The sequence below is a fragment of the Rattus norvegicus genome, chromosome 5 (assembly GCF_021556685.1).
Source record: "Rattus norvegicus strain SHRSP/BbbUtx chromosome 5, alternate assembly SHRSP_T2T, whole genome shotgun sequence".
Classification (NCBI taxonomy): Eukaryota; Metazoa; Chordata; class Mammalia; order Rodentia; family Muridae; genus Rattus; species Rattus norvegicus.
Genome location: NC_141538.1, coordinates 70,202,966 through 70,228,134, shown reverse-complemented (window position 1 = coordinate 70,228,134; position 25,169 = coordinate 70,202,966). Strand labels below are relative to the sequence as shown.

The 25,169-nt window shown below is 38.0% G+C and overlaps 1 long non-coding RNA gene across 1 annotated transcript in view; it reads right to left on the bottom strand.

The window, feature by feature from the left end:
• The window catches only part of LOC148005782 (uncharacterized), a 160,086-nt gene that overhangs the window by 5,355 nt on the left and 129,562 nt on the right, over positions 1 to 25,169 (bottom strand). Inside the window, exon 5 of the long non-coding RNA XR_015621418.1 lies at positions 13,115 to 13,195. This is a non-coding gene — a long non-coding RNA (uncharacterized LOC148005782). The remainder of the gene's footprint in view (positions 1 to 13,114; positions 13,196 to 25,169) is intronic.

Genomic DNA, 25,169 nt, shown 5'->3' with positions numbered 1-25,169 from the left:
GTTAAACAGAATCTTGTGTCTTAGCTCTTTTCATAGACTAGAATCAATATTTATTTAAAAGGAGTTCGTGCCCACACCCGCGGATCCCGGCCCGCAGCAGCTCTCTGCTCCCAGACCCGGTGAGAGAGAGACCCAACCGCCTGGTCAGGTGGGCACTCCTGAGGCTGCCGAGCGGAAGAGACCACCAACACTGCTCACCCCTGCCCACATTCCTGGCCCAAGAGGAAACTGTATAAGGCCTCTGGGCTCCCGTGGGGGAGGGCCCAGGAGCGGCAGGACCCCTGTGCCTGAGACACCGCCGGAACCTGAAAGAAACAGACCGGATAAACAGTTCTCTGCACCCAAAACCCGTGGGAGGGAGAGCTAAACCTTCAGAGAGGCAGACAAGCCTGGGAAACCAGAAGAGACTGCTCCCTGCACACACATCTCGGACGCCAGAGGAAAAAGCCAAAGACCATCTGGAACCCTGGTGCACTGAAGCTCCCAGAAGGGGCGGCACAGGTCTTCCTGGTTGCTGCCGCTGCAGAGAGCCCCTGGGCAGCACCCCACAAGCGAACTTGAGCCTCAGGACCACAGGTAAGACCAAATTTTCTGCTGCAAGAAAGCTGCCTGGTGAACTCAAGACACAGGCCCACAGGAACAGCTGAAGACCTGTAGAGAGGAAAAACTACACGCCCGAAAGCAGAACACTCTGTCCCCATAACTGACTGAAAGAGAGGAAAACAGGTCTACAGCACTCCTGACACACAGGCTTATAGGACAGTCTAGCCACTGTCAGAAATAGCAGAACAAAGTAACACTAGAGATAATCTGATGGCGAGAGGCAAGCGCAGGAACACAAGCAACAGAAACCAAGACTACATGGCATCATCGGAGCCCAATTCTCCCATCAAAACAAACATGGGATATCCAAACACACCAGAAAAGCAAGATCCAGTTTCAAAATCATATTTGATCATGATGCTGGAGGACTTCAAGAAAGACATGAAGAACTCCCTTAGAGAACAAGTAGAAGCCTACAGAGAGGAATCGCAAAAATGCCTGAAAGAATCACAAAAATCCCTGAAAGAATTCCAGGAAAACACAATCAAACAGTTGAAGAAATTAAAAATGGAAATAGAAGCAATCAAGAAAGAACACATGGAAACAACCCTGGATATAGAAAACCAAAAGAAGAGACAAGGAGCTGTAGATACAAGCTTCACCAACAGAATACAAGAGATGGAAGAGAGAATCTCAGGAGCAGAAGATTCCATAGAAATCATTGACTCAAATGTCAAAGATAATGTAAAGTGGAAAAAGCTACTGGTCCAAAACATACAGGAAATCCAGGACTCAATGAGAAGATCAAACCTAAGGATAATAGGTATAGAAGAGAGTGAAGACTCCCAGCTCAAAGGACCAGTAAATATCTTCAACAAAATCATAGAAGAAAACTTCCCTAACCTAAAAAAAAAGATACCCATAGACATACAAGAAGCCTACAGAACTCCAAATAGATTGGACCAGAAAAGAAACACCTCCCATCACATAATAGTCAAAACACCAAACGCACAAAATAAAGAAAGAATATTAAAAGCAGTAAGGGAAAAAGGTCAAGTAACATATAAAGGGAGACCTATCAGAATCACACCAGACTTCTCGCCAGAAACTATGAAGGCCAGAAGATCCTGGACTGATGTCATACAGACCCTAAGAGAACACAAATGCCAGCCCAGGTTACTGTATCCAGCAAAACTCTCAATTAACATTGATGGAGAAACCAAGATATTCCATGACAAAACCAAATTTACACAATATCTTTCTACAAATCCAGCACTACAAAGGATAATAAATGGTAAAGCCCAACATAAGGAGGCAAGCTATACCCTAGAAGAAGCAAGAAACTAATCGTCTTGGCAACAAAACAAAGAGAATGAAAGCACACAAACATAACCTCACATCCAAATATGAATATAAAGGGAAACAATAATCACTATTCCTTAATATCTCTCAATATCAATGGCCTCAACTCCCCAATAAAAAGACATAGATTAACAAACTGGATACGCAACGAGGACCCTGCATTTTGCTGCCTACAGGAAACACACCTCAGAGACAAAGACAGACACTACCTCAGAGTGAAAGGCTGGAAAACAACTTTCCAAGCAAATGGTCAGAAGAAGCAAGCTGGAGTAGCCATTCTAATATCAAATAAAATCAATTTCCAACTAAAAGTCATCAAAAAAGATAAGGAAGGACACTTCATATTCATCAAAGGAAAAATCCACCAAGATGAACTCTCAATCCTAAATATCTATGCCCCAAATACAAGGGCACCTACATACGTAAAAGAAACCTTACTAAAGCTCAAAACACACATTGCACCTCACACAATAATAGTGGGAGATTTCAACACCCCACTCTCATCAATGGACAGATCATGGAAACAGAAATTAAACAGTGATGTCGACAGACTAAGAGAAGTCATGAGCCAAATGGACTTAACGGATATTTATAGAACATTCTATCCTAAAGCAAAAGGATATACCTTCTTCTCAGCTCCTCATGGTACTTTCTCCAAAATTGACCATATAATTGGTCAAAAAACGGGCCTCAACAGGTACAGAAAGATAGAAATAATCCCATGCGTGCTATCGGACCACCACGGCCTAAAACTGGTCTTCAATAACAATAAGGGAAGAATGCCCACATATACGTGGAAATTGAACAATGCTCTACTCAATGATAACCTGGTCAAGGAAGAAATAAAGAAAGAAATTAAAAACTTTTTAGAATTTAATGAAAATGAAGATACAACATACTCAAATTTATGGGACACAATGAAAGCTGTGCTAAGAGGAAAACTCATAGCGCTGAGTGCCTGCAGAAAGAAACAGGAAAGAGCATATGTCAGCAGCTTGACAGCACACCTAAAAGCTCTAGAACAAAAAGAAGCAAATACACCCAGGAGGAGTAGAAGGCAGGAAATAATCAAACTCAGAGCTGAAATCAACCAAGTAGAAACAAAAAGGACCATAGAAAGAATCAACAGAACCAAAAGTTGGTTCTTTGAGAAAATTAACAAGATAGATAAACCCTTAGCCAGACTAACGAGAGGACACAGAGAGTGCGTCCAAATTAACAAAATCAGAAATGAAAAGGGAGACATAACTACAGATTCAGAGGAAATTCAAAAAACCATCAGATCTTACTATAAAAACCTATATTCAACAAAATTTGAAAATCTTCAGGAAATGGACAATTTCCTAGACAGATACCAGGTATCGAAGTTAAATCAGGAACAGATAAACCACTTAAACAACCCCATAACTCCTAAGGAAATAGAAGCAGTCATTAAAGGTCTCCCAAACAAAAAGAGCCCAGGTCCAGACGGGTTTAGTGCAGAATTCTATCAAACCTTCATAGAAGACCTCATACCAATATTATCCAAACTACTCCACAAAATTGAAACAGATGGAGCCCTACCGAATTCCTTCTACGAAGCCACAATTACTCTTATACCTAAACCACACAAAGACACAACAAAGAAAGAGAACTTCAGACCAATTTTCCTTATGAATATCGACGCAAAAATACTCAATAAAATTCTGGCAAACCGAATTCAAGAGCACATCAAAACAATCATCCACCATGAACAAGTAGGCTTCATCCCAGGCATGCAGGGATGGTTTAATATACGGAAAACCATCAACGTGATCCATTATATAAACAAACTGAAAGAACAGAACCACATGATCATTTCATTAGATGCTGAGAAAGCATTTGACAAAATTCAACACCCCTTCATGATAAAAGTCCTGGAAAGAATAGGAATTCAAGGCCCATACCTAAACATAGTAAAAGCCATATACAGCAAACCAGTTGCTAACATTAAACTAAATGGAGAGAAACTTGAAGCAATCCCACTAAAATCAGGGACTAGACAAGGCTGCCCACTCTCTCCCTACTTATTCAATATAGTTCTTGAAGTTCTAGCCAGAGCAATCAGACAACAAAAGGAGATCAAGGGGATACAGATCGGAAAAGAAGAGGTCAAAATATCACTATTTGCAGATGACATGATAGTATATTTAAGTGATCCCAAAAGTTCCACCAGAGAACTACTAAAGCTGATAAACAACTTCAGCAAAGTGGCTGGGTATAAAATTAACTCAAATAAATCAGTTGCCTTCCTCTATACAAAAGAGAAACAAGCCGAGAAAGAAATTAGGGAAACGACACCCTTCATAATAGACCCAAATAATATAAAGTACCTCGGTGTGACTTTAACCAAGCAAGTAAAAGATCTGTACAATAAGAACTTCAAGACACTGAGGAAAGAAATTGAAGAAGACCTCAGAAGATGGAAAGATCTCCCATGCTCATGTATTGGCAGGATTAATATAGTAAAAATGGCCATTTTACCAAAAGCGATCTACAGATTCAATGCAATCCCCATCAAAATACCAATCCAATTCTTCAAAGAGTTAGACAGAACAATTTGCAAATTCATCTGGAATAACAAAAAACCCAGGATAGCTAAAGCTATCCTCAACAATAAAAGGACTTCAGGGGGAATCACTATCCCTGAACTCAAGCAGTATTACAGAGCAATAGTGATAAAAACTGCATGGTATTGGTACAGAGACAGACAGATAGACCAATGGAATAGAATTGAAGACCCAGAAATGAACCCACACACCTATGGTCACTTGATTTTTGACAAAGGAGCCATAACCATCCAATGGAAAAAAGATAGCATTTTCAGCAAATGGTGCTGGTTCAACTGGAGGGCAACATGTAGAAGAATGCAGATCGATCCATGCTTATCACCCTGTACAAAGCTTAAGTCCAAGTGGATCAAGGACCTCCACATCCAACCAGACACACTCAAACTAATAGAAGAAAAACTAGGGAAGCATCTGGAACACATGGGCACTGGAAAAAATTTCCTGAACAAAACACCAATGGCTTATGCTCTAAGATCAAGAATCAACAAATGGGATCTCATAAAACTGCAAAGTTTCTGTAAGGCAAAGGACACTATGATTAGGACAAAACGGCAACCAACAGATTGGGAAAAGATCTTTACCAATCCTACAACAGATAGAGGCCTTATATCCAAAATATACAAAGAACTCAAGAAGTTAGACCGCAGGGAAACAAATAACCCTATTAAAAAATGGGGTTCAGAGCTAAAGAAAGAATTCACAGCTGAGGAATGCCGAATGGCTGAGAAACACCTAAAGAAATGTTCAACATCTTTAGTCATAAGGGAAATGCAAATCAAAACAACCCTGAGATTTCACCTCACACCAGTGAGAATGGCTAAGATCAAAAACTCAGGTGACAGCAGATGCTGGCGAGGATGTGGAGAAAGAGGAACACTCCTCCATTGTTGGTGGGATTGCAGACTGGTAAAACCATTCTGGAAATCAGTCTGGAGGTCCCTCAGAAAATTGGACATTGAACTGCCTGAGGATCCAGCTATACCTCTCTTGGGCATATACCCAAAAGATGCCTCAACATATAAAAGAGACACGTGCTCCACTATGTTCATCGCAGCCTTATTTATAATAGCCAGAAACTGGAAAGAACCCAGATGCCCTTCAACAGAGGAATGGATACAGAAAATGTGGTACATCTACACAATGGAATATTACTCAGCTATCAAAAACAACTAGTTTATGAAATTCGTAGGCAAATGGTTGGAACTGGAAAATATCATCCTGAGTGAGCTAACCCAATCACAGAAAGACATACATGGTATGCACTCATTGATAAGTGGCTATTAGCCCAAATGCTTGAATTACCCTAGATGCACAGAACACATGAAACTCAAGACGGATGATCAAAATGTGAGTGCTACACTCCTTCTTTAAAAGCGAACAAGAATACCCTTGGCAGGGAATAGGGAGACAAAGATAAAAACAGAGGCAGAAGGAACACCCATTCAGAGCCTGCCCCACATGTGGCCCATACATATACAGCCACCCAATTAGACAAGATGGATGAAGCAAAGAAGTGCAGACCGACAGGAGCCGGATGTAGATCGCTCTGAGAGACACAGCCAGAATACAGCAAATACAGAGGCGAATGCCAGCAGCAAACCACTGAACTGAGAATAGGTCCCGTATTGAAGGAATCAGAGAAAGAACTGGAAGAGCTTGAAGGGGCTCGAGACCCCAAAAGTACAACAATGCCAAGCAACCAGAGCTTCCAGGGACTAAGCCACTACCTTAAGACTATACATGGACTGACCCTGGACTCTGACCCCATAGGTAGCAATGAATATCCTAGAAAGAGCACTAGTGGAAGGGGAAGCCCTGGGTCCTGCTAAGACTGAACCCCCAGTGAACTGGTCTATGGGGGGAGGGCGGCAATGGGGGGAGGGTTGGGAGGGGAACACCCATAAGGAAGGGGAGGGGGGAGGGGGATGTTTGCCCGGAAACCGGGAAAGGGAATAACACTCGAAATGTATATAAGAAATACTCAAGTTAATAAAAAAAAAAGAAATGTAAATGAATAAAACGATGTATGTAAAAAAGAAAGTCTTAAACTAGTTAATAAACTTGTTACAGAGCTGGAAAAAAAATAAAATGAGTTCGTTTTGTTCTCTAAAATAAAGTGGATCTTTTGTATTATATTCTATCTTTCATGTTTGGAACTCTATGTATCAACCTCCACATATGAGAATACATCACAATGATTATTATTATTGCAACTATCACTGTTATTATCTGAGGCAGGTTCTCATATAAAGCAGGCTGTCTGTCACTCACTACAGGACTGGAGATAATATTGAATGTCTGACCCTGCTCTGTCCTCCTCCCAGGTACTGGGATTAGCGGTATAAATTACCATGGATTTTTTTTTAAGTGCTGTCATGGAGCAACCCAGGACCTATTACATTCTAGACAAGCACAATACCAATGGATCTTCATTAGCAGACCACTGAAAATATTAAGATATAGTCTAAGATTGCTACAGAGCCTTTCTAAATATGAGCACATTGATTTCTTTGTTTTCTGAACAACATAAACATTTCATGTTTTGCTTCAAGGAAATGATTAACATCTCCAAAGTTTTATGTGTTTGGTTGTTATTACAGTTCTGCCTCAATCTACTTTATTTTGTCTATCTTTGGTGTGAAAAGAGATTCTGCTATGATGGTTCCCTGAAACACCAATACTCAATGTGGTTGCATAGTAGTTGTCTTGCTCATTTTAGAAAATTAGAAGGACAAACTCAATAGATTTCAAACTCTTAATATACTTAGCTTTTAGTTAATTTAAGTCACTTATTTAGTTTGTATTATATTTAGCTTTTATATTTATTCATTTGATATGTTTAGCTTATAATTTATTCAGTATATAAAAGAATGGAACAACACACAAACAAACAAGATATGTTCAATGTGCGTACATCTCTTCACAGTCTGCTTTTGTGCCTAACAACAACTCTAGGCATTTTCAGAAAATGTGTTTCCATAATATAATTTTTATGAAAAATTTTCATTTTGTGAAATGCATTATAATTTAGTTAAAACCAAATACTCATATATTTTCTAAATTTTTAAAATAATCTATATATTCATAAATATTCCTTTGAATAAACACTTTTCATATCTATCATGAGGTATGATGAAAAAATAATCAGTAATTCTATGTGCATAAACAAGCTAAAGTTTTGTCTCACATTTTTTCCTGATATTTAAAGGGGTTTTATGTATTTAATCTTCAAATTTCAAAGAATATTTATTGATAGTATTTGCAGAATTGGCTAGCTTTTTATTTTTATCTTTGATGATATGCTATGGTAAATGATATTTATTGAATTTCTAGTTTTGACCATTTACTTATATTTAAATGCTCATATTTAATTTGCATTTACTATTTTTTATTGTTTTTTGGAGGGAGAAGGGCATTGTTAGCTAGTTAATTTGTTCGTTTGTTTGTGCTTTTTTTTCCTAGTCTGAATTTCGTGTAACCTAGAGTATCCTCAAGAGTGATATGTAGCTGAGTTTGGTCTTGAACCCTTGATCCTCCTGTTCCACCTCCCAAATGCTGGGATTACAGAAATGAGACGGCACACACATTTTAATTTACACTTGTTTTCAGAATGATCTAAGTATATATTTTCTGCTTTCCTTGCTTGAGAGAAATAATTATTCATATGGTAAAAACACTGAGACTTTGCTATACATGGTAGAGATTAATTTCCAATTTGTACTTACTTGTTCCTACCATCATGATATGTTTTTCCTTATATCATTATTGTGTTCATCTAAAAAATTCACAAAAGTGGTAACAAGTGAAAAACCTCTAAAATTCACCGTGAAGTATATCAAGTCATGGCCCTTCTTTGCTGCTCCTGGCTATGTTCTAAATGAACACTTTCATTTCTTTATTTATAGAGTTGAGGTGCTGATTGTTCATGGAGCCCTGATGAGTGACAGTTTGGTCACTGATTTTGCTTTTTCTTCTCTTTCCTTTTCTTAAAGGTTGGAAGTTACATTACTGCTTTCCTTTCCTTCATGGCTGACCTTTGATCCTTTAATAAATAACCTTTCCACTTCAATTTATTCTTCATCAACATTGTTCATAGCCTCGGCTCCCTTCAAGGTATGAAAAAAGTATTATCAATCTCAAGCTTTTATCAAAATTCCACTCACATTTTTATCTCCTGTCTTCTGTCAGCTATCGTCTTACTTTAATGTTTATCAAAGCCTTCTACACACATCTATGTCCTTTTATCTTGCACTTTGCATTCTCACTCGCATAAAAGTCAATGAGCAGTGTCTGTCCTTTACCTGTGTATAGACAGATTCTACTTCTACACCTCTTATTTACTCATGTTTCCTCCTCCCTGGTCATGTAAGAAGCAGGGAGTTTTAAACATCAAGGTCATAATTCGCATGGTCAAAAGCCATGATACATTTTACTATGACTAGTTTTCCATCACCATTTTTATTGAATTTTACATTTCTCAGTATTTACAACTATCTCTAAATATCTATCTAAATATGAATCTTATATGATTTATAAGATCGTATATGCTACATCTGTCTTCTTACTCATCCCACATCTCCCAGGGATCAGTTCATTTCTAATGATCTCTTGGCAATGGTCTTTCACTTTTGCTGCAACTGAAACTGGTTGTTTTGGTAGGCCTGTTTCCACACAGCTTCACAAAATTTTCATTTGCCTCTCTTCTCTCTGAACTATGGCCATTCTTTCCTAGGTCATGTGATGTTCTTATTGGAAATGTTTTCCCTTGCATGCTCACTTACTCTAAATCCTTTACCCTCATTGCTTGTGACATACTAATTGAAAAACATGCCCTCTAAAGAAAGACTTCCCCACATGATAACTGGATAATGACAGCTTTCTTTTTCTTTTTCCTTTCTTTCTTGTTTCTGTAGAATGATGGTTCTTCTTTTTAGAAATATCTTTTTCATAGGACTGCAACAGGAATTGAATGCATTAATATTTAAATAATTGAACTTAGCATACCTCATCTAATTTTCAATTACAAAAAAAACCCTAAAATTTTGTTTTATTTCATCACCCTCAATGTCTGACATGCTTTCTAAAGTGATAATGATTAAGTGGCTCTTCTCTGCTATCAACTACAAAATCATCAAGCGATGTGATGCTAATGCGACTTCATGAAAAACATGTAGACTGAGGAGTTGTCTTGGTAGGTGAGACTAATTGTTTTGAAAGCATGGCAAACTGCCTTTTAATCACCAGAATGACATAAAAGATGGCCATAGCTGAAAATGCTATAACCCTAGTGTGGAGAGTCAGATACTAGAAGACCTGTCAGTTTGCTGGCCAGCCACCCTAGCTAAAATGACAAGCTCCAGATTCAGAGACTCTCTGACTTGAGAAAGATAAGAAAGGAGCAGACTGAGAGAAGGGCACCCCATTATCTTCATTTCGTATTACGTTTCTGATGTTGTAGCCCAGAATCACCTACACAGGCAATGATCTGCAGCAAGTAACTAGGACACCTCCATTACCCTCTATATGCAAATACAGGAACATACAATCACATACATGTGCAAACACACTAACACACACAAGCACCATGCTACACCAAAATACAACATCATATTTAACAAAAAGTCGACTGCAACTTGACAATACTCTGTGTATAAGAACCAGGGAGTATGTTTTAGTATTTATATGTGTATGTGGATCCATATACATGTGTATATGCATATGTTGACGTCTCCTCCAGTGTCATTCGTCATGTGCTGACTACCTCATTTATCAAGACTGGTTCTCTCAATCAGACTTGGGCTTGCCAATTCAGTTAGGCTGAGCAGTGAGTCCCAACCATATACTTGTCTATGTCTCCTTAGCTCTGGTATATACTCATGCCAAGCTTGTTAGGTGGGTTCTGGCGATTAGATTCAAATCCTCATCTGTAGAAAGGTATTTTATTAACTAGTATGTCCTCAAGCCACAAACCTTTTAAATAAGATATGCTCACTGACTTTTCACAAATATCTTTTTGCTATTTCATTAAGTAAACTTTTGACTCAAAACAGCTAACCAATTGCTACTCCAAATCAACTATAAATAAGTGTTTTTCCATTTTGTTTGATCATGTTGTATTAAATTGTTAGCATGCTTATACAATGAATTCCCTTTTTCATACGTGTATAATTAATTGAGTTTGGTAGCTTTTAAAAAGTTTATCTTCGATATATTATGTGCCAAGAAGATGGTTTATAATCTAGCTAGTACTTCAAAAAAATTTCCCTAATCTTGTATTCTTAAATAGACATCTCATATCTTATATAATTCTGTGGGTCTAACATCTAGAATTGGCTTAGTGGTTGGTTCTGAACTAGGATAATTTACAAGTTTTTTTGTCAGGCTCTGAGCTAGAGTAGGTTCTTCTCAAGATACTTCTGGCTGGAATATGAGTTTCCAAGTATAGGCTATTGCCTCTTGTCTGTCTTCTGTGACTCTTTTTCTGTTGATCAAGGTGTTCCTTAACTAGTCATGATCCTCTCCATAGCAATACTTAGAAGATGGTAGATTGATTACTTTGGAATGGTATAAGGGAGAGAAAAAGAACAAGAAGGAGATGAGAAATGCAGGTACAGGGGGAGAGAGACAGAGACAGAGACAGAGACAGAGACAGAGACAGAGACAGATAAAGACAGAGAGATAGAGACAGAAGCAGAAGCAGAGAAGGGAGAAATGGAGAGAATTGAAAGATACATAGGAGACCATATTCCAATAAAAACTCAAGTTTTCTTCACCTGACCTCATGAATGACCACTAATTTATCACATATAAGAAAGGCACACCATGGAATGGTATGATAAAATGATGTGTACAAAAAAAGGGAGTGCTTTTTTATTATTTTATTTATTTATTCACTTTACATCCTGGTCACGTAACCCAATATCTATTCTTGAAGACACTTGGAGGCTAATTACTGTTATCTACTACTATGATCTAAAACCTAAATGAACAAAGAATTCTAATGCTTTCTTTCATTTTTATTTCATATTATCTTTCCTTCTTTCCATTCTTCTTGGAATTTTAGTTAAATATAATACTTTTTTATTTTGATATTTTAAAAACTCATACTAGATGAATATTTTCACTGCTCCCTCTTTGCATTCTTCTTGATTTCAATGAACATGTTAATTATTTATGCCAGACAGAAATGTTCATTTCAATTTTCTAGAAAATTTGAATTTAATTTCACCAAAGATGCACATTTATTATATCTATTAAGCAAATAATAAATGTCTTTTTTGTATCAACAATCAGTGACATGAATCATATGTTACTCTGTCTTTTTCTTTGATGGGTCCCTTCCCCATTTGTGTTATATACATCAATGATTTAGTCTTTTCTACCTATTACATTTGTGGTAGTTTGAATATGCTTGGCCTAGGGAGTTGCACTATTAGGAGGTGTGGCCTAATTGTAGGAAGTGTGTCACTGTGGGGGTAATCAATGATAACCTCCTCCTAACCACGTGGGAGACAGTCTTCTCCTAGCGGCTTTCAGCTAAAGTAGTAGAACTCTCAGCTCCTCCCGCACCATGTCTGTGAGGATGCGGCTATGCTCCCACCTTAATCATAATGGACTGACCCACTGAATCTATAAGCCAGCCCCAATTAAATGTTGTCCTTATTAAAGTTGCCTTGGTCATGGTGTATCTTCAAAACAATGTAAAGTCTAAGAGATTATCTTATGCAGAGACTTACTCCTTTACTATAATTTTAAGATTTAGTTTTATGACATTTTATTATGGATATATAATAATACAACATTCCATTAACCTTTCTTCTCAATTCACTACAGTCTTTAAATGTGGGGAAGGGGCGGGGTGGCAGTTCCCATGTGTATGTTTCTAGAGCACAAAGACTGAATTCACTCTCCATTTTATATTATTGGAGGTGGATTCTCTCATTGAGGTTGGACCTCACAGATGTACTTGAGTGACAGGACTAAAAGTCCAAGGAACTTTTTTTTTCTTTTTCTTTTTTTTTTCCGGAGTTGGGGACTGAACCCAGGGCCTTGCGGTTGCTAGGCAAGCGCTCTACCACTGAACTAAATCCCCAACCCTCCAAGGAACTTTTTGTCTTTGTCTTTCCTGTGCTGAGAACACAGATACCCAGCTTGATGCCCAGCTTATTAACCTCCTTCCTTGTGAGGTGAGCAGAAGTCCTCCACCTTATGTTGATAGCACTTGAATGAATAGACCATCTCCCAAACTTTATTCCTTATAATTTAGTACTAAAGATGACCCGATCTTTTCATATTGTTTGGAAAATAGTTTCTTCTTTAATTATTTTGTCAGTTTTTTTGGACTAATTTCAGCTATATTTTCACTACAATGAGATCTCATTAAAATGCCCTTAATTGTGGATTTTTTTTCCCTAGAGTTACCATAATGGTCTCAATTTAGGCTCCAAACTCAGCTTTTCTTTTTTTGCTGTAGTAAATTATGTTGGAAAAAAGTTCATCTTCTGTGTTTTTAATAGAAAACGGAATGCTAAGCACATTCCTTCAAACTGTACCCCTGCCATTTTAATCAACTGAATCTGAAAAGTGTTGTCATATGTATAGCTACTACATTCGTTACTTGCCTTACAATATCAGTCTTGTCCATCAGTATCCAAGCCGAATTCTGGTGGTGTATGCTTCACCAAAGATATGCATTTCCCCAGCTGGATATAAAATTCAGACAAGGGTAGAGCTTGATGAAATAGTCATAGTAGAAATTTACTTGGCAAACGTAGTTTAATGGTAAGTTATGGGTAGATCTGATGAGGATACTACAAGAATAAAATCAATATGAGATAGACAGAAATACTGTCAGCCCTACAATGTATACAAGAAACTGTCAGGTCTGGACATGACCCTATAGCTACTGAGCCAAACTTGCCTGGACAGGAAAAGTATACGCAAACTGATGGCACTAGAAAAGTATAAATAACGCAGAATTTTGGGAACTGCATTAAATTAGCCACACACAGAGTACTTTTCTTTCTGGAATTCTTATTTTCTGATTGATACTGACTGAATTTTAAATTTATTTTGAAATATGAACAGAAACTGCTCACCCCTCTGGTTGAATTTGGGGAAAGCTGGAGGAAGTTGAGGAGGGGAGCAACCCTGTAGGAGCACCAGCAGTCTCAATAAATTTGGACCCCTGAGATCTCTCAGACAGTGGATCACCAACCAGGCAGCATACACCAGGTGAGATGAGGCCCCCAACACATATACAGCAGGGGACTCCCAGTTTGGGTTCAGTCAGAGAAGATGCATCTAACCCTCAAGAGACTGGAGGCCCCAGGAAGTTTAGAGGTCTGGTGGGGTTGGGGTAGGGGACAGGGAGGAGGTATGGGATATGGAAGAGTTAGAGGGTGGACTGGAAGGAGAATAAATATGGAGTGAAAAAAATAAGTAATTAGTAAGTAAGTAAGTAAATAAAGAAAGAAAGAAAGAAATTAAAGAAATAAAGAAATATGTGTCTTGCCACTAAAAACAAAATAATTGTCTCAGAAAACTGTTCCTCATCTCAAGTCATCATACAAATGTTTTTTTCAATCTATGAAGCCATTGTTAGCATATAAGCCTAGAGTTTGGTACATTTCAATTATTTGATCATTTATACATTCATATGCATACATATATATGCTGTGAGATTATTCTTATGATATTTTCAGAAAATGGAACCTGGGCAATTGGGACAAAGGAATAAGAAACTTATTTAAAGACACACAGAATGGAGTGGCTGAATGAAATCTAGGGTATGTGGTCTGAATCAGGCAGACTTGGTTATGGCTTGTACATTTTCTATCAGCATAGTTTGTTATTGGGATATTTTCTATGTAAATGTCTGCCCTGAGGAACAGCCATCAATACAATACTCCTCAAGGAGTCAGAACTCACTTTCCCTCATAAATGGATTTTTCTTTAATTGTTCTGTATGTGCTGAACAGAACCTTGGGGAACTTTGAACAGTTCTCGGGGAGCATACTAACAGATGAACATCTGGAAGACAGTGCAACTGGGCTAGCAGAACAGCAGGCTGGAGAACAGGGGGCCAGAGCTGCAAGCCCCATTTCCCATTGCTGAGGAGGAATGACCTTGAACAGATCCCTTTGTTGGGTATGTCTCTGCCCCAAGAGATAGCAGCATGAACAGCAGGGGCTGGGCTTTATATGCATTTAATTTATTTACTTTATTTATCTTAAATTTGTTGCCAAGGAAACCTCCTTTCCTTAAGAAATTTAAATGTGTCTACCTATAGTAGAAGTTTCTGACCTTTTATCAAAGTGTAATGATAATTGAGTTGTTTCATCTGTGACATCATGATGTGTAAATTAAATTAATAAATGTCATAGTGGTAATGAAAATGGGAATAGTATTCAATGATCTGACTTGTTCTTAAAGAGTTTCTGAGAACCAAGTATGGGAGCCATAATTGCAGAAGAATGGGGTAAGGACAGTTTATCTTCCTACTTCTAGCATGGGTAGCTGGGTACAAACTGAGATGATTAGCAAGTGAGAGAAACAAAGATAAACCTTCCTGACTCTAGTAAATGAGTGCTTTCATAGTGTCTGCTGGGTTTTATTTGTTTCTCTTTTTCTGATAGACACACCAAAGTATTTTCCAGTTCAGAGTGCAAACTAATCACTCTAAAATTTTGAGCTCCAGATTCTACAAGCTTTGCGAGCATCTATGTGTTATTCAAAAGTTCCCCTTGATTTTCCTTCCTCTGTGAAGTGCAAATGACAATTAGTGCATATCTGGGGATTCAGGGAGTAAAGATGGTGGTTCATGGAGCCAGTCTGTCTATGCTAAAATCATCTTGCTACCTCTTGTGAGGCATGTGACTTTAAAGGGTTACGTCTATTCCTATGTGTTAGGATCTGAATATCTCTGTTAACTCTCAGGGCTATGGAAACATAATCATCACTGTGACAAGACACTCTGCCTTTGGGAAGTGACCAGGTTTCATGGAAGAGTATAGAGATTTGGGAACATTGCCCTTATTAAAGGGACAACAGGGCACCGGCAAGATCCTTTTACCATGTGTAGGCACTATTTCTAAGCTAGGTAATGAGTCCTTAGCAGACGCTGAATGCTCGATTGCTGTTTTGAGATTTCCTAAATGAGAAATAAATCTCTCCTGCTTATAGACAGGTGACATTGTTGTAGCCGCCCAACCAGAAGAAGACAGGATAAACAGAGTACTTATAGTGGAGAATCCTAGTAAAGGTTAAATCAATTAACCCCTAGGGAAATTTCTAAAGTAGTAACTTATGCATATCAAATACCAATTAATAGTCATTATTGTCAGTAATAACCACAGCCAAATTCTATTGCTATATTAAATGAGATAGTAAGTATAACTATTTAGATCTATTCTTACTCAAATAAATGCACATCCTACAGTATACGATGAACACTCTACATGGTTGTAAAGCACCTATGATATGTGCTTCAGAGTTGAGATGTCTATGAAAGATGGCATTCCCTCTGAAAGCACAATGCAAATGATTTGCATAGGAGGTTAATTGAGCCCGGCTCCAAAGCCAGGCCACTTAGACTTTAGTCCAATAATAAAAGGCCAGTCCTTCTGCACAGCAGACATTCAAAGCAATGACATTGTATGTTGCATTAAGGCATCCTATTCATGTAGGTGTTGAGAGACTCTGTGTGAGAGTTACCAGAAAGAATCCAGCACAGGAGGCAGAAAGTAAATAATTGTGGAATGAAGTCAGGAGCAAGTGACTTTAAAAACACTCACACACATGGCAAAAAGATTTCAGTATAAAACAAATAAAATGAATATGGTTTATTAAAATGATTTATTAAACTATCTGAAAGTGAGGGGAAGTGCTTATATTAAAATACTAAAAGATTACTTGATATTGACTTAAAGATAGGGCTGACTTGGGCTATTGCAGTGCATGGTGTTATACTGACAAATTTGTGTCTCTGCATTTTAGTTTTCTTGAATATATTAACCCTCTCATTTTTCTAAGAAAATCTTACCAAAGCTACCTTTGTAGATGTGGTTCATAATGACTGTCCCGGTCTTTCCTTGAATTTCCCTCAGACATATTGGTCATTCGGCCTCATATAACCCCACCTTCAGCCCCACTTTACCTATTGTTCTCTAATTGTTTCTTTACCCCACATCTCTAATAAACTAGTATTACTCTTAATGTAAGACTCAGTCTATTGCATTTCTTCTTTTTTGATTGTTTTGGATATTATAAGTATTTGCATTTCAAATATTATCCCGTTTCGAGGTGGTTCCCCTCTCTCCCATTGCCCCTCCCTCTGCTTCTATACGGATACTTATCCTCCCACCCACCAACTCCCACCTCACTGCCCTGGCATTCCTCTACACTGGGGTATGGAACCTTCACAGGACCAAGGGCTTCTCCTCTTAATAATGCCAGATAATGCTGCCCTCTGCTACATACACAGCTAGAGCCATGGGTCTCTCCATGTGTACTCTTTGGTTGGTGGTTTATTCCCTGGGAGCTCTGGGGGGTCTGGTTGGTCGATATTGTTGATCTTCTTATGGGGTTGCAAACCCCTTCAGCTCCTTCAGTCCCCTCTCTAACTCCTCCATTGGGGTCCCTGTGCTCAGTCTGATGGTTAGCTGAAAGCATTCTCATCTGTATCAGTAAGGCTCTGGCAGAGGCTCTCAGAAGACATCTATAACAGGATCCTGTCAGCAAGCACTTCTTGGCATCAGCAATAGTGACTGGGATTAGTGGCTGCAAATGCAATGGATCCCCAGATGGGGCAGTCTCTGGATGGCCTTTCCTTCAGTCTCTGCTCCTCTCTCTATCACTATATTTCCTTTAGACAGGATCGCTTCTGGGTTAAAATTTTGAGAAGGGTGAGTGAACCCATCCCCCAACCGGAGGGCGTTGCCTAACCTCTGGATATGGTCTCTACAGCTTCTCCTTCCCTTGGACACTTCAGCTAATCTCATCCTTGTGTCCTGGAGCTTCTTGGTTTCCTAAAATCTCAGACTTGCTGGTGGCTACTCACAGTCCCCATCTCCCATCGCTACACACCTCTGTTCAAATTCCTGACACTCTGTAAATCACCCCTGTCTCCTCTCATACCTGATCCTGCCCCCGTTTCCTCTTCTTCCTTCTCTCTTCCTCCCAAGTCTCTCCCACTCTCTACCTCCCACGAATATTTTGTTCCCCTTCTAAGAAGGACTGAAGCATCCACAATATCTTTAACCAACCTAAATTTGCTCTTGAATTTAATATATGTCAATTATTATATAGTTAAATGTGAGGAGTAACAAGTTTCTTACGTGTGTCCTTTGTGCTGAAAACCATGTTACTAAATTCTTTAACTATATATACTTCTAAAAATATTTTATGAGTCTCGTTATTTGTGCTGATGGCCAAGCGTCCTTGAATATAATAAAAAGGAAAATAGAAAACAGAGATTTGGTTCTTTCACAGATGTATTTGGTTCAATTGTGCATAGAAAAGAAATTTCTTACCCTTCATTTGGAAATGAAAGATACAGCTTTCCAGTAACTCATAGATATCTTTTAATGCCATAACCTTTTGTTGAGAAACTATAGGCAGGAGACAAACAAATGTTTTTTGTCTCATTCTAAAGTGCTTTCTGCATGGCACCTTGGGAGAGCCCCTAGCTCCCTTTTTCTGAGCTTTATTTCATATTATTGATTGACTCTTGCTCTAGCCATCTTGCCTGCCATGAGATGGCACTGTATCAAGCTTGCCTGTCACTAAGCATCTACTTCCAAGCCTGGGAAAATGATCAAAGTGTCTCCTCTCTGAAGGTGAAGCTGAGATCGCCACTTTGAAAAATAATGAGAGGCTAAGATAATTGACATCATTGCCCGCTCTTGCTATTCCCCAGGCTTTCCTAACGCAGTTGTACAATGTAGAATGCCTGCTAACAACCAGGCTTCAAAAACAGGTAAATATTCCCTTTTATGTTATAATTACTCCAACCCCAAGATGTAAATTAATGAAGACAGAAACAAATCAAGTCAGGACTAGTTAACTATTAAAACAAAAGCAATTGCTACCTGAAAAGAAGACAATGGAGATGAAACGATAGTAAAGCCATCAGTGAATAGTTATGAAATCATGTAGTGAGTTATATTGTATCACCTAATGGATAAAATGAAATAAATGTGTGTAAACATATATATATATATATATATGTATATGTGTGTGTGTGTGAATAGAGAGAGAGTAATTGTTTTATTGAATGTCAAATATTAAGTAAGAAAAATTAAGCTATTAACAGACATTTGAGATTATAAAAATAATACTGATATTGAACAAACAAAACCTTGAATTATACAAGGGAGTAGTCATCATCTCTAATGTCTTCTTTATGTTATAGAAACACAGACTGAAAGACAGGAGACTATTAAAACATATACTTCCCATTTTAAGATTCTTTTAGAAATCTAATACACTATTTAGTATAATTACAGTATTCAATTCAGTATAATATATTTGTGTCCCCTAAAATCATAATTCCATTTATCCACATTCTATTAGATGCACAATCTTCCAACAGATACATTTACATCTCTCTGCAAACACTAGAATTTCTCCTCAACTTTTTGGGGTATATCTCAGAATTCAGTAGCAAGTTAATTCCCTGGGTTGTTAATGAAGTAAAATTTTAGATGCTTTATAATCCATAATATTTGTATCAGGGAGGATACAATGCTAATCAAAATTTAGATTTCTACAGGAGGAACAAGCAGGTTTTATAACCATATTAGAGAATAAATGAAATTCTGTGGTAACTGATATCTAGGCCCCCAAGCAGGTGTTGGGGAAGAGTGAGAGAATTGGAATTTACTGTCTCCCAGTCTGGCACTTGCTTGTGTTGCCTGAGAGGGACAGGTAGAACTAAAGAAAGGAGGTAAAATGGTGAGATGGTTGCTGACCAATGACAACAGAACAGCAAGTGTGACGAGGGCCATATACAATGTAATCATAGATAGCAGGCCATATACAATGTAATCATAGATAGCAGGCCATATACAGTGTAATCATAGATAGCAGGCCATATACAATGTAATCATAGATAGCAGGCCATATACAATGTAATCATAGATAGCAGGCCATATACAATGTAATCATAGATAGCAGGCCATATACAGTGTAATCATAGATAGCAGGCCAAGCAGTTCTCTGATCAGAAATAATGGAGGTCAACTATGAAGAAATTGCCAAATAATAGAAAGTTTTCCATAGATCAAGAGCTGATAGCAATGTGACTTACAGGTGAGTAGTTGCTGGAACTACTTAAAAAAATGCCCTGATTGTATAATGTCCTCATTTATTTCCAAACTACACTTTGCTACAAAAATCCTTTATGCTGTACCACAGTATCAGCTCAAAAGATGATTAAAGGTTAAGCTATAATCTCTATATTCATAAAGGTGCTAGTTGTCTTAAATATCAATTTAGTTGTATTAGATGACTTCAAAGGGGCAGAGGATTCAAGTCTTTATGACTTTATGATATATAGGTACCCTAGTTACCATCCAAATGATGACAAGAAGATGATCACATTAAAAGATGCATCTTGATAAAAATTTCATAGATGAGAGAAGAAAGATATGCCTATAGACATAATTAAGCCCAGTCTTTCTCTAAATGTAATTGATTTGACATGTAAGTCCTATATTCGTACTTCCCAATGGTGCAAGTATTCCATAAGGATCTTTTTATTGGCAAAGGTTACATGCATGAAATTTCTAGCTAACACAGTCAAATACTTAGTGATCGTGCTCTACAATCAGGTACCCTGAACCTTTTCAGAGGAATGAGTTCAATGCCAATGATCGTTCAATTAATGAAAGCCTGCCAGAAAAATAAAAGACATTTCTCAACATGGAATCAGTGCACAGTGAGCAAAAATATCTTCTTAGAATCATGAAGTCAGAATCACAACTTGAAATTCCCTACTGTCAGGGAACTACTGTTTCTATAACCATAATTATTAAGAAGAAGATTCAATATATTACTTGTCTTAGCATTAGAGACATCATTTGCCTCCCATGGCTGTGTCATATTTTAATAATTAGGAAACTAAAAGTATGTGGCAACAGTGTGAGGGGTTGAATGAAAATATGTACTATATAATACACCACAGTATATTTCAAAGTTCAATGTCTTCTGAACAACTTGTTAAAAGATTGATCATTTGGTAACTAAAGTTTCTCTATAAAGGAACCAGTCTCCAGCCAGAGCAGTGTCTTAGAGATTTAGATTTCTTGCTTCTAAGACAGAGCACCAATTAAGCTCATTTTCCAATAGAACTATTAGCATGCTGTGTAAAACTGTCATCCTGTTCCAGGACTAAATTCACTAGCTTAACATGGCCTAGCATGGATCGAGTTAAATGAAATTACTAACATGATTCAACTGCTAACTGCTGAGGTAGAATATAGACAGTTGTTGGCAGTATTTTGGAGATGTAAAAGAGAGGAGAGAATTGGGGAGAATATGAAGGAAAGGGAAAAGGACAGTGAGATATAGAAGAAGGGAATATGATGATGGGGCAGTGAAGGAATAAAGAGAAAGGAGAGAGGGAGAGAAAACAGACAGACAGAGAGAGAGAGAGAGAGAGAGAGAGAGAGAGAGAGAGAGAGAGGCAGAGAGGCAGAGAGGCAGAGAGGCAGAGAGACAGAGAATCTTCTTTGAGATAACATTAGATCCATGGACTGCTCTGTGATCTTTCAGTTTTTCTTAAATATACAGTTCAGCCTATTGTAAGCTATTTAGCAATGACTATAGACATACTTATTCTTCTGGGGGTTTTCACCCAAGATTTTTCCACTAGTACAATCCAATATCAAATCAATGCACTTCTTTATGTCTTCCCTAATTCTTAGGCTGTTGACAATGGCTTGGCTCTTTGGTAAGCTACATAAAAACGCTGCTTGGCAGAACAAAGAGTTCTTTCAACCAGGAATAATGGATACAAATGAGAGTGTTGACAAAATGGTTGTGACCTGCCTATAGATGTTTATAAGATTGCTGTTTTTCTTGACGAGACCTGTAAGAGTCAAGCTACAGATCAAGCACTCCTCTGATTAGCAATATGGCTCCTCAAAGAGATGTACCTAAATATATAACATGGGAACATATCCTCAATCTTGGACTTAACACAAAGGAATGAACTCCCCTTTTCTTCTGCAGAAAATATCATTGAATTGCTTGACTTGATATGTCTGCTAGAGTTGATCAATTAATATCACTTTACATGAAGACACACATTCAGATATGAGCCTTTTTCCCTCCTGAAAGACTGGCCTAAATCAGAGGTTTTATTAATTGTGACATCATGGGTGATCCTTACCACTGATCAAGGTGGCTTGATTGATCTTGAAAACGGTTGTTCTGCTTGCATAGACCCTCTTCTCACACTGATCCTAAGTGAACACACACACACACACACACACACACACATATACACACATACACACATACACACAGACAGAGACACACATGCACACACACACACATTTAGAAACTGTCATTTTGTATGAAATGCAGGGTTTTTATCTTTAAAAAACCCCAAAACAATAATCTCATACCAGTTTTATAACCCAGAACTTCTTGGCAGAAGTTCTGTCTCTTCATTCTTTTTTGAAAGTTAGGAATCTACCTTCTGTGAACAGCTTACTTAATTTGTAAAACTACTTCCTATCATGACATATTGCAAAGTTCAACTCTCATTGGCAAAGGTCAATTTAAAAACACAAAAAGCCTAGCAATTCTTCCACTTTCGTTTTAAATACTTCATCCTTTGCTACTGAAGAGTCTATCCTCAGTGCTCTTTTTCTCCCTTTTGCTTTAATGTCTGTTAATAAAGTACTACCAACATGCCTAACTCTATCCAATTTTTATTTTTCCTTTGATAGCTTGCTGTAATTTTTACAGGTTATGATGTGACCACTTCAGCTTTACCAAGGGTTACACTCACACATGTGGTGTTTGAATCATGTCTCTGTTTCTCTTTGTCTTTCCAGATCATTCCACAGACACAATGGTGGTGAGAAACCGCAGCGACAACCAGCAATGACATTCTTCAGTGAATCTTCCCTATTTCTGTCCATGGACACCTACGTTTGCTGTGGAATGAGTACCCAGAAATTTTCTCAAAAGAACTTCCAGATTCTACCTCACTTTCCTTCTTATATTTCTCTCATTTTAGCAAGGCAGATTACCCAGCATGGAGGGCTGCTTCTGAGGGCCTTCTCCTCTAAGCCACTTCCTAATGAGCAATTTAGTTAAAAGGATAGGCTTTTTTTCAAACAGAAAGTTTGAGATTTGACTTTTCCATCCTGATTTCTCTGAGTTGCCATATCATACATCTTCTCAGTCCCAACTGTTACAGATGGGACACTCTATAGGTTCTGTAGGTAATACTAACCCCAAAGAGAGCTCAGGGATTCACAGCTAAATCTGTTTGAGCCATCTACTCCCTTGTTTGGATGAATTGGTCCCAGAATGTAAAGATAGGGACTATTTGGATGAGTGTGCACCTCTAAGGGTCACCCTACAGTACGGCATGTGAACCACACTGAATATTTAGTTGGTCTGTATTTATCTTATAAAACTTTCCTTGTTTCATGTTCATCTGAGCCATCAGGACGAAGAATTGAGTGCAAGGAAGGATTACTAGAAAACAGACAAGGCAGTAGTTAATGAAATGGACACCTTTCAATAGGGACAAACAGCAGCTATAGGAACCATACTAGAACGGATCCTGAAGTGAAATATTATTCATAATTATGTGTGCTGTCCTCTATCAGGCAGTTCCCATTATGATCCCTGAACTTTGTTGGTACTAGAAGTTATTTAGCAAGTGAGTTGGTACCAGTTCTTGTACTTCTACTTTAAGTCTTTTCAATACCTATAACAAATATTGGTGGCATAAGCAAATATAACACTACTATGGGGATATAAGAAAAGAAAAGATATGAGTATTCTCCAGACATAATTCCTAAGATAAGAAATACAATTAAGTATTCAAATTGAATTGGGAATCCAATGGAGCCCTGTCATATATTTCCAAGGAGATTTATGGGAGCCTTGTCAATTCATAATATGGCAACTTCGTTACCCCACCCACATACATAGCTCATTAAATGTGAATAATTCTTTCTAAGAATAATAAGTGAACTCGGGACTCTTATTTATATGTAGAACGAAATCTGAGAGACAGTTGCTTTCTTAAAAGAGGTTCCTGGAACTTCCAAGGAGAAGTGACGTGACTTATGTGCAATCTGTGGGCATCAATACTGCCAATAAAAGTTGACTCAGGAATCATGGTATTCAACCAAATTTGACTTAGATTCAAACAGGCCATGTCCCTACCCCGGCACTAGAAGCTATTCAGCTACACTCTTCTGTTGCCATGTGTACATGCAAATTTTTGTCAGCCTTTCTTTTTGTGAATGAGATCAGAAGACAACATAGCTAACATTTTAGGATAAGAATCAACAAGAGGTTGTCTTCAAAGACAATCATGTGATGTGTCTTTTCTAACTTGGAGAATAACATCTTTTATACAACAACATTGAACTACAGAAATTGGTAATTCAAACTGGTATGAATTAGTAAAAATGAATTCTGGAATAATGAACATTCACAGTAGGTTATCCACACATACATACCTATACACTATAACTTATTTTCCTATTGTTCTGATGACCTATTCTGCAGAGCAGCAATTTAAGGGAGAAAAGCTTACATTTTAATGATATTCACAAAAATTACTAATGAAGACCCACTATCTATTGACTTTCCTACTCATTTATGAACATATTCCTCATTTCACAAAAAAGTATAAAGGCATATTCAATCATATGTGTAAACCTCATTTGGTTGGTCCAGATCCCCTAACGTAAGTCATATTAGTGAAACATTTTAGAGTTTATTATTCTTTAAATGGGCTCTCTAAATCAGTCAACAGACATACATAAAAGTAAGCGTGAAAGTTTAAAGGTCTTGTCTCTTTTTTCTTCCTCCCTCTCACCATCATCCCTCCCTTCCCCACTCTCATCATAATACAATATAGTTTTTTTTTATAATGGTGGAAGATTAGTTCCATTAGGTAGATTGAAGAATGAGAAAACTGATGATAGAGCTGATACTGTTGAGATAACTGTGTCACTTTGTCTCACTCTCATCCCCATTGACAGTAGTTCACTGTCTTTCTTTCTTTTTCTTTCTTTCTTTCTTTCTTCCTTCCTTCCTTTCTTTCTTTCTTTCCTTCCTTCCTTTTTCCTTTATTAAGTCACATCCCAAATACTGCTCCCCCTCCAGGTCCTTCCCATACACAGTCCCTCCCTGCAACCCCTTCTCCTCTAAGAGGGTGTATTTTCCCCTTGTTATCCACCCCTACCCCCAAATGTTGGTACATCAAATCTCTGCCAAATTTGCTGAATCCTTTCCCACTGAGGTCAGACAAGCCAACCATGGAGACTGGGATGCATGTCAGATATATATGCCTGGGGGCTTCTTACAACCCTGTATGTTCTTCACTTAGGGGCTTAGTCTCTAAGACCTCCCAGGGGTTAAGATTAGTTGACTCTGTTAGTCTTCCTGTGGTGCCTTCATTCCTCTCCCTAA